This window comes from Abrus precatorius, unplaced genomic scaffold, assembly GCF_003935025.1.
Source record: "Abrus precatorius isolate BTA unplaced genomic scaffold, Abrus_2018 Scaffold1, whole genome shotgun sequence".
Classification (NCBI taxonomy): Eukaryota; Viridiplantae; Streptophyta; class Magnoliopsida; order Fabales; family Fabaceae; genus Abrus; species Abrus precatorius.
The window spans coordinates 1,890,180-1,901,555 of NW_020874291.1; positions in this window are offsets into that span (position 1 = coordinate 1,890,180).

An 11,376-nucleotide genomic window follows, 5' to 3' on the forward strand; every position below is an offset into this window, starting at 1 on the left:
AATTGAGCTTAAAAGATGAAGAATCAAGTGCTATATGAAGGGCATAATCACTCTGAGTACATAGAGTGAACACTTTGAATAAGGAAATTCATGAAGATCAAGAAACTAGCTACTTCAAGTGCCAGAGTAGCTACACAGTCAGCAAGTGCCCAGAGTAGCTACGCAGTCAGCGTGTAGCCACTTCAAGTGCTCAGAGTAGCTACGCAAAAATAACAAAATTTTAAATATCACTTCTAAGTATCAACTTTGGACGATTGGAGTTCTTAAATCAGTTTTAGAAGCTTCTAGAATACCTTTGATGCTAGATTTCTCAGAGATTAACATGTAGAAAGGAAAAAGGCGGGAAAAACCATATAAATAGAAGTTAGAGGTTCAAAAAATGGGACTTTGGCTCATTTTTGTTATTTTTCACTTTATAATTATTTTAACTTCCAAGGGAAGTCAGAGAAAGAGATTGGGAGCGACTTTCAAGATTTATTTCTAGAGGAATCAGAGTGAAGATTTGGTCTTTGAAGATGTTCTTCTGCTTCTTGTCTTCTTTTTCTCTTTCTTCTCTTACTTCTCCTTTCTCCATTGTAATGTTGTTCTAAAATTTTTTGGTTAGGGATCTATGGATCCAGATTTGATGTTGTGATATAATTGTAGATTGAATCTTGAGATTTTAATTGAATTGAGTATGTGATTCGATTCTTAATGCAATTGTGAACTAATCCTTCATTCAATTGAAATTAGAGGAATTTTCATTAATGGAAATTAAGTTTATTTCTCACATCTGAATCATATGCCTAAGTTATTGAGATATTAGGAATAAATATCATGATCTAGTAATCCTATAATTTCCAGAACTTAATGCAGTATTTGATTAAATTTTACCTAAGGGATTAGGAAGATTTAATTAGATATTAGGATCAATGAGGCAAGGAATTGTTCTTTGGTTAAAAAAGTGAAATTGATTATCAATCAATTAAAATTCTCAAAAGTTCAGAACATGATTACATTGCAATTGAAAATCTGGTAAAGTGATTCCTAACTGTTTTCCATATAGCATTCTTAATATAAAAATTCATATTCTGTTTTTACAGCAAGTTTATTACCTTTTATTGTCTTTATTTCTTACTTTCACATGTTACAAACCTCTCAATGAATTGTTTCGCTCAACTAATTGTTAAATTGTGAAGTGGTAATTGAAATAAGATCTTTGTGGACGATACTTGGAACTCATATTGAATTTCAAATTTTATTACTTGCTACAACTACCTAATACACTTGCTAATTAGTATTCCAATTAAGTAACACTTGTTTCATTTACAACAACTATCTTACGATGATACTTAAAAATATCTAAAACAAAATTGTAAATGAAAGTGTCTAGAAAATGTTGATTTAATAAAAAAAAATCATGAAGACCATCAAGTTCAAGAAACTTAAAATTAGCAGTACTAAATACGACAACCTTAACTTCATCAATGAAAACTTTAAAGAAAAGCACAACCTTTATAGAATCTCTAAGAGGAAGAAAGGAAGTTTAACTGTCCAAACTAAAATCATTAGGATTAAGATCAAAATATAGGCTTTTAAAGTAATTAAGATCTATAATCTTAAATTTAAAGGGATTATACTCCCAATTATCATTATCATTATCATCCTTCAAAGCTTCAATCAGATTTTTATGTCTCCTAACTACAATAGTTCTATGAAAGAACTTAGTATTCCTATCTCCTAAAGATATAGTTTCCTATCTCCTAAAGATATCCAATTAACTCTATAACGGTGGTACCAAAAAGACTCCTCTTAATCAAGGATAAGCTGATAATCTTTCCCTAAAATTTTCATGAGGTTAATAAAAAAGGAATTATTTCTATATCCCAACTTACAAGAAATAGTCTCAATTATATTGAATAAATGCCTTTTGTTATAGAAATTATTACTAAAAGTAATTTTATTCCAATATAAAATATTATTTCTAAAATTAGTTATATTTTTGTGCAAGAATTAGAGGTTAGTCAGGAATTCCTAACTTAGTTATGGAAATCAGAATGACTAAGCCAATGGCCAAGGAATTTTAAAAACTATTATCCTAATTAAAGGAATTATTATTTCTTATTTTAAGGCAAGATCATTAGCAATAACCTCATCTAGCCTCTCTTTAAAATTTCCTCTATGCCAAGTAAAAAGATTGCCTTTAAACCTCAAGTCATAAAGGCCACAATGAAAAAGGTAGTCAACAAACTTATTAATATATATATAGTTTTAGGAGGTTTACCCGCTAATTTTTCTTATAAAGAACAAAATATTGAAGTCTTTAGCTAAACACCAAGGATAATTCATGGAGTAGCTAAACTCAATTAATTCTTTCCAACAATCAGCCCTCAGACTCTCTCTAGCAAGCACAATGATTGAAACTCTATTACTATTTCAAAGACACCATATACCACCAAATAGTTAACAACATCCATCTTTTCACACCATCAAAATTAATTTTTTGTATAACACTATCAACCTTTTTCAAATTGATTATAGGCTCAAAGATAGCAATAAAATCAAAGTTATAAATGGTTATTAAATCATTAACTAATCTAGAGAAAGACCTACACCCTGCTCCCATACAATTTTAGAAAAAATAGTTTATTAAAAACATAAAAAGTAGGTTAAGGAGCATTTGAAGATGTTGAGAACTAACCAGGTCAAGAACTTGATCTTACCTTGATCTTGAACACCATTAATGACATCCTAAACAACTACATCAATATCTATAGGAGGACCAATGTCTAGTGTTCTAGCAATAAGGTAATTAACTTCAGAGGCTTGGGATTGCCAAGAGTTGGCAAGGTTCATTCCTAATAACTCTTAGATGGACTTACTATTAGTGGCTTATTATTTAACTCTTTTTGTGTAACACCCTAAATTTTTACTACTTCAAAATTAGTTATTAGTAATATTAATCTGATAAATTATAAATAAATAATACATAAAAATTTAGGAACTGAAATACACTAAGCAAAAGTTACCTGAAACATAACTGACTAAGAAAAAATCAAGTGATGTAAGTAGAGATTAATCACTAAAAAATTATTATTAATGATTTTAGACCATATAAATTAGAATTTCAAGAATAATATTAGGTTAGGAAGAACCAAAAATAGAAAATACTACATATTACAAAATTTGGCCAAAATGACCAAAATACATCTAGAAGGACCTAGAATGATGACCTATTTTGGACAAGCAAATAAAGGAAATAAAATCTAAAATTTTTATGGTAGTTAACCTATAAAGATACCATATTGGACATGCCAAATGAGAATCTGAAGAGCAAGCAAAAATAGTTCACAAAAATCTTGCCATGGAAACCAAAATTCACGTGAAATGAGGGCTAAATTTGTTAGAAACTTTGGCAACAAGTTGTGCAATTAATTGGAAGCCATGTGCACCTAATCATACTTAAGAAATAAGATTAGTACAAGATAATTATAGCCTTATCTCAGCTGAACAAAAGTATGCAATAAGCACCAATCATGTCATGGCAAGTCAAGATTGTAATTATTAGAACCTTGGCTAGTAATTAGGATTAGTTTCAATCCAATTGGGAGCATTGTGACCGTGACATTCCTCATCAAAAGGGAATTAGAATAATTTCATAAAGTAACTAATAAGATGGAGAAGCAACTAGGAGAATTGAAATGCAATTAGATAAGAAATTAAATGACAAAAGCCATTATAGAGGCATTTTTGGTCTTAACACAGTGGCACATTTGTAGCCTTAAGAAGGAAGCTTCAAATGGACCCAAATTGAAACTTAAACACTTAGCATAAAGGGAAAGAGTGGGTTGTCAGGTGCATGAGAGGAATGAGCCAAAAAAAAAAATTTAAATCTCATGCAAAAGAGAGAGGGGTTTTCACATAAAAGTGGAGGTTTCATGCAAGAGTGAGAATTTTCCAAACTTAACAAGATTTAGCAACCTTCATACACCCTAAAACCATGTCAAAATACACCACTTGAACCGCTATAAGTTGGACCACCCATCAACCTACCTTAAAGATCCTAAACAAAGTAAAAAAAATACCTAGCAAAACACAAGTTATCCCACAGAACCTTGCAAAGCAATAAACATTCTTGTTGGAAATCTTGAGCACATGGAAATAGTAGACTAAAGAGAGTGAAGATAAATTTCAAAGGAAGGAGAAAGATCAAGTGAAAGAGAGAAAGAAGATTTCACAAAGATCTAGTAAGGATCAACCCAAAAAAAAAGTAAGTGGGTATTCATAAATTAAGAGGATACTTTGCTAAAAAAAGTTGAGTCAAAGGAGAACTCTTAATCCTTTTGTGTGATAAAAATTGTGTGGATTTATTATATCTATGAAAATAAATTTGATTGAAATAAGAAAACTCAATAGAATCACTAAAACAACAAAAATAGGAAAATTTGCAGAAAAACTATAATGAACGTTAAAAGGATGTTTTGATGAGATTGTGTTGATGAATTTAATTAATATGTATTATATTATGTAATTACAGTGTATGCATGTGGATCTATACTTTGAAATTGATTAAATAATTTTAAAAAAATTTCTTGCAAACTTGGATATTTTCTATCTTAAAATAAGTGTTATTTCTGTAAATGTTACTTTAAAGGCACAATCTAAAATTTCAATCTTTGATTTGTGATTGTATGATTTGATTTCAATATTATCTAAGTGAAATCTATGGTTGTCTTTGGGTTAGGATTATTTTGAATTTAAAAGATATTTTAATGTATTTTTGAAGTTTTGGGAAAGAAACTTTATAAAAACATGAACCAAAAATGAAAACTGGTTATATAAAGGACCTTTGAAACCTTAGATATATTTAAAACTCCTGGATCATGTGAAAAATATAATGAAATAAGATCTAAGAACAAATTTGAAAAATTAAACTTTTGAAATGATAAAATACCATGAATTTAACTTAAAATGTACCTTAAAAGTTCAAGACAATTGACTACATGAGTGGTAGGACCAAAAGAATATTTTAGCCTTATAGAGAAATGAACCAGACCTTTTAAATCCATCAGAAATATGCTGGACAACCTAAAATTTACCAAGTTTGGTAAAAGGAACTTTTTGCAAATTAAAATTTAAGGACTAAAATGCAATCTTTGACAAAAATATAGGGACTTCTTTGAAAAAATTTACGTAGGTATTTTATTTACATATAGGAATGAATTATGAGAAAAATTTTCACTGATTTTACTCACATTAGTTTTGATATAAATTAATTATGATTTTTCAAATCTACTATTGTATGAAAAATTATCTTTTGAGAACAACAGGAGTAAAATAATTTTTATTTTAGAATCCATAAGTGGCATTAGTTTAATTATATTTTTGTACGACAATAATAAATACTTAAAGGAAAATATTCTCACTAGTTTTATGATTTTAGATTTGAAATAAAATAGGATTTTTCTACTAAACTGATACAGGAAAGTGAAGCTCTATGACCAATAGAGAGAAATTGTGCTTCATTTTGAAATCTGAGTGCTAAATTTTCAATTGTATTTTCTTTTGAAATAGATATTTAAAGGAAGAAAATTCTACTGATTTAATAACTTTTGTTATTGTATTGAATGAGTTGTGATTTTTCTAATAACTTCTGTTGAAATATGATAACCTATGACATACAACTAGAAATTAGAACTCAAAATAATATATGGTGTGTATTGTGAAAGGCTAACATTGGAGTTCCACCATGAACACAAATGAAAGCATTAATGACCAATAACAATCAGGTGTATGAACTACATGTGTAATAATAACATTCCATGTAAGCTGCCTCATGTCATGGTTGTGTTCATAATTGGTAAAACATAACAAATTCAATAGTTTAAAAATAGATATATTTAGACCAGGCATATCATTCATAGGGTGAACTTTGTCGGGGTTTCTAGATGCCTCAAAAGTGTTGTCATGGAGGTGCATAGTTTGGTGGGTGCCATATAGCTTAATTTGTGCAATACATTGTGATCATCGTCAATATCAACATTGTAATCATCATCTTGACCGTTATCATCCTCAGTATTATTGTCCCCATCACTTGGATACTGATTGTCTATTAGCACAAGTCCCAACACAAAGACAACAAGTTGCACCTTTTTTATTAGGGACATTAAGCAGATATTTGATCACCGAAGTTGCTATTGTTGTGCTTGGGATATTATCTAGCAATTCAACCAGTGCTTGATCATGATGGACACCTTGCAAAAACTTGTATGCGAATGTCAAGTACCACTACAGGGTACTCATGTGTAGACAAGTGTCTTGCGCTATAATAACCTTAATATGTTGATCAATGCATTACTCTTATAACTCATCATATAGTTGAAAGTGATAAGACCACCGTTGTGGTTGACATTGCACCCCACATCCATCACTTATCAATGTTAATTGGATAAGGTGGAATATGCTGGGCTCTGCCAAATATAGGTAGAACATGGTCTGCAATGTGTCATTCAATAATTACAAAACATATGAAAGGTAGGTGTGATCTATCTAACTATTGAGTGATTATATAGCCATCACCTAAACTATATTCATCAATACCACTTTATTAATATACTTTAAAGTCATTAAATTTATAGCTCTACCACGTAATCAAACATTTCTTACCCTTTTAACACCGATTGTGTCAAGTTGTATTCTAGTTGCCACCAATTGACTATTGTGTGAATCATTTGTACATTTGAAACTCTACCATCTATAATCAATTGTCAACAATTACAAAATTTACAATTAAAAATAACATAATAATACACCACATATATAAAATATTAATTATTTACAAAGATTTACTTTGCTGTTAGTGGAAACCTTAATAGAAATTCACCAAATGGTTGCAAACTACACACTCTATATCAACCCTATGACTGAAACAGGCATGACATAATGAGCAATATAGGAACACTAAAATTGCATATCCCTAACTAAGAGTACTACATTGGTGCAAATCACTCAAATGTAAGAGCCATTTAAGATAAACTCTAGCACTAAACTTGTCTGTAAACAAAAATCTGCCAATTACTTGCATATAATATGTTTGAGTATGACATAATATTGTCTCCAAAATAGCATTTTTTGGGTAGTTCTTAGAAATTTGCACTTAACTATGAAAGGTTCACACAATTTCCTTTCATTTTGTTTTATATCAAGACAACTCCAAACATATCATCACACACTGTCAAGATATCCTAGTTATAAAATCTCGTTCAATCATCTGTGAATTTATAAATAGCTTAGTCATCTACTCACAATCCTAATTGCAATGCAACATCTTTAAGTGTGATTGTACACTTTTGATAAGTGCCAATTGGTAGTAGTTTTTAGTATATAATTTGGTACTTATTTGAGTTCTTTCTAATTAGTTTATGCATAAATTTCCTTTTAATTCAATGTATTTACATCTCATACCAATTGAAGTTTAGTCACTTAAATTTAGTAATTATCTACCTTAAATATATGACTATATGAAGGTATTTGATCCTTTATTATTGTGCTAAATATTAAGGGGCAAGGCTTGGTGGAATAAAGATTGAAAAGAAGAGAAGTAAAGTCCTCAAAGCTAGCAAATCTCGCCTAAGCAAGGTTTGGGTTGCCTGAGCGAGGACATCAAGCTATAGGGCCTACATTCTGTCGCATTCTCGCTTGAGAGAGAAGCTTGCCTGAGCGAGAAGAGATCTCACCTGGGCGAGATCAGCTAGGATTGGAAGGCGTCTTTGTGTGGTTCTCGCTTGAGCGAGAAATCTCTCGCTCAAACGAAAATTCATTAAATACCCTAAATTAAAAGAGTCCAGGCACAAGAAGGAGAGGTATCCATGGATTTAATTAAGGAGTTGTTTGTACTGAAAAACAAGAGGGGAAGCATGGGAGAGTGACTACACTATTAGATAGCTAATGTCTATCCTCTTTCCATGTATTTTTTTGTTGTTTGGTATACTATGAGTGGCGAGAACTTCATAGGAGATTGGATGTAATCTTCACTTTCTGAGTATTTTAGTTCAGTAATATAATTGTTTATTTTTCATGTGTTGGGTGTGTTTATCTTGATATTAATGTTGTTTCTACCTCATAGGAAATAATTCATGATTTGAAAACTTGGGGTGAGTTGGGAAACCACCTTAAGACTTGGTTGGGATATACTTACACGATAGATTAAGATTCTAGGAATAGATGTCAATCTATTGTATGCTTGATAACTCTTGATATTAGTGCTGAGTTATTTGTTGTTTAGGTAAAGAATTATCATTCAATAAATATATCTTAGAATTTCGGATGAGAGAAATCCAACGAGTGAATAGAATGGCAGTGCATACCGTAGTATTTGTTCAAACTATATCATGACTAAAATACAAAGTTAGTGATAGATAAAATCCAATCCCTGCTTTTCATTATCATAGTAAATTTATATTTTATCATCTTGCTAAATTTTCATGAATCCAAGTAATCAAAATCAAATGAATTGTAGTTGTAAATTTGTGAATATTTATGATTATTACTTTTAATTGGAATAACTAAAATTACTACTTATGTATCACCACTCTATGTGGATACAATGATTTTTTATACTATATCGAAATTTAGTATACTTGTCAAATTCCTTAACAACTTCCTATATGCAAAACAAAATGTGTTTTTTTGTGCTCTAAAGCTCAATAAGGACACTAATAATTGCTCAACCATAGTCATACCACAAGTTGTGATAGATGTCAAAAATCAACAATTTTAAGGTAAGGTTGCAATCATAGAGTAGGTGGATTAATTGATGTCAATTTATGCGTGATACAAAGAATTTGGTGAGATTGTATTACATTATATAACTTATGTTAAACTACTAAAATAATTTTAAGTTTTGTGATAAAATTAAGACTTAGTTGTGTTTTTAGTCACCCTTTAAAATAAGTCTTTAAAATTTTTTTTATTAAAATTCAATACTTAACTTATTTAAAATTTCAGGATTTAATCCTTATTGTACTAGATAATAAAGATTTAACATGTCCCTGTTATGCTAGTATTATCTTTTAAAAAAATTATTATTTAAAATTTATATTTACAAAAATTTCTTTAAAATTTTATTATTTAAAAATTTATATTTACAAACAAACCCTCACCTTTCAGTCCCAATTTCTGAGCCAGAAAACCCTAATGTTGAAGGCACCTCGCTTGGTAACATCCTCCTCCACACACGGGGGCACTCACAACAGAACCTTCCACTACGACGAGGCCCTAGCGTGCTTCTTGCTAGTCTTTATGAACACTTCTCCAATGCTCATATAGTAAGAACGAGGGATCCGAATCTTCTAGAATCTCTCGATGCAATGGTCGACGTAGGAGGCATGTACGTCCCGCTACGACACCGTTTCGATCATCACCAAATGGACTTCCACCAACTCTTCGGTTTCGACTTCCACACTAAGCTTAGTAGTGCTGAGCTTGTCTACAAATGCTTGATAGTACTACTAACAAATGCTTATACTTCATTCTTCATGACATCAAGCAAAAATGCTAGTTCAGCAAAAATCAATTTTATACACTTTCAAGAACACTGCTGCATTGTAGCAAAGGAACACATTAAAAACAAAATTCAATTGCTGTAGGAACTCAGAATGGGAAAGAATCCCTTTTCCCCCGATGAAGAGACCATTAGAGCTATCAGGAAAGCTTTCCGTGGAGGGCCTAGGAAACAGTGGAAATTATGTAGTATAAAAATGACATATTTCAAGTTTTTTAGAAAACAAGACATTTATGAAAGTTTGTATTTATTTTATTTTATTTGTTTTAAAATCCTAATATTACCGTTACAACACGTAATAATATATTGATAATTTTTAGACTTTTTTATTTAAAGTAATAAAAAAATATCTTTAAAAATATCATCTTTTAAAAAAAAGTTAAAATGTCTTAACGATACCTAATACATAAATTATACTAATATGAAGCAAATTATATACTACTAGCACAATCATATTTACATTTATAACGAGCATAGTTGTATTAATTATTAAACTTAATATAAATTTATAATTAAGTTAACATAATTATGCTTAATTTAGTAGAGACGTGGTCAAGTTTGTTTTTTCTTTTATTATTTTTATGTTAAACTTTGAATGAACAAACTTTTTGTACAAAATGCCAATTTATGTAAATTATATGTTTATTTGATATTATTTTGTTTTTAAGATTTATTCATCAAATATGTAACGAGAATTTGATTTAAACGATTCTTTTTCAAAATTTCAATATTTTGTCCATTTTTTAATTTTGTTTTGTAAGTATATCACTTGATTGTATAATCATATGATATTTAAGGCAATGAATTCAATTAAAATTTAATTAATATATTTTTTCATTATTTAAAAATTAACTAGTGTTAGAAAGTTTTTAGAATTTTTTTTATTAATATGAATGTTAACCACTTTTAGATGATTTAAATTCTGGATTGCAAAATAATTTAAATAAATTTCAAAAAATTATATAAAATAAAAATATTATTTGCATAAATTATAATTATATTTAAAATATTGTAACTTTTAAAAGTTGATACGAAATTTAAGTATATTCATAATGTTCATCATAATTATAATGGTACTAAACTTAAATACATTCATATTATAAGTCATATTACTTTTAAACTACTTATCTTTTATTTTTAGATAATTGTATCTTGTTTTAACTTAAACAAATTTTATTATAAGTGGTATCACTGTTATAAATTTATATTATATTTTTTAATGTGTATATAGTAGAATTTAAGCAATCACATCAATATAAGTTTAAAAGTTTGTATATTTAATTTAAATTTTTTATTTAACTTATATTTTATAATTTATTATTTTATTGATAGTTAAATATAAATTAAATAAAAAGTTTAAATTGAGTATAAAAATATAAGTTAAATAAAAAATTTAAATTAAGTATAAAAATATTTAAATTTATACTAGTATAAAAAAATTATATTTCTTTATATTTATATATTGAAATTAAAAAAAAAGTATTTGAAATATTTTATTTTTATTTAATTTATATAAAAAAGGGCTACTTTTCTGCGTATGGCCATTTTTGTTTCAATTTCGGCGCCTCCTGATTGACCTCGATGAGAACAATTAAAAAAACAAAAGAGGAGCATAAAGCTATACAGTATAAAATGATTTCAGGATTTTCAATTCATTGACGCGTTCACGCATGCAAAAATTTTGATTTCTATAGAAAAGTTGTTAAAGCTGTTCCCATTTGCGGAGTTTCACAGACAAATACCATGACCCATGCGCTATCTATATATTTAAAGAAAAATTTTATATATTTTTAATAATATATTTATTATTTTATCAAATAAATAAATATATATTC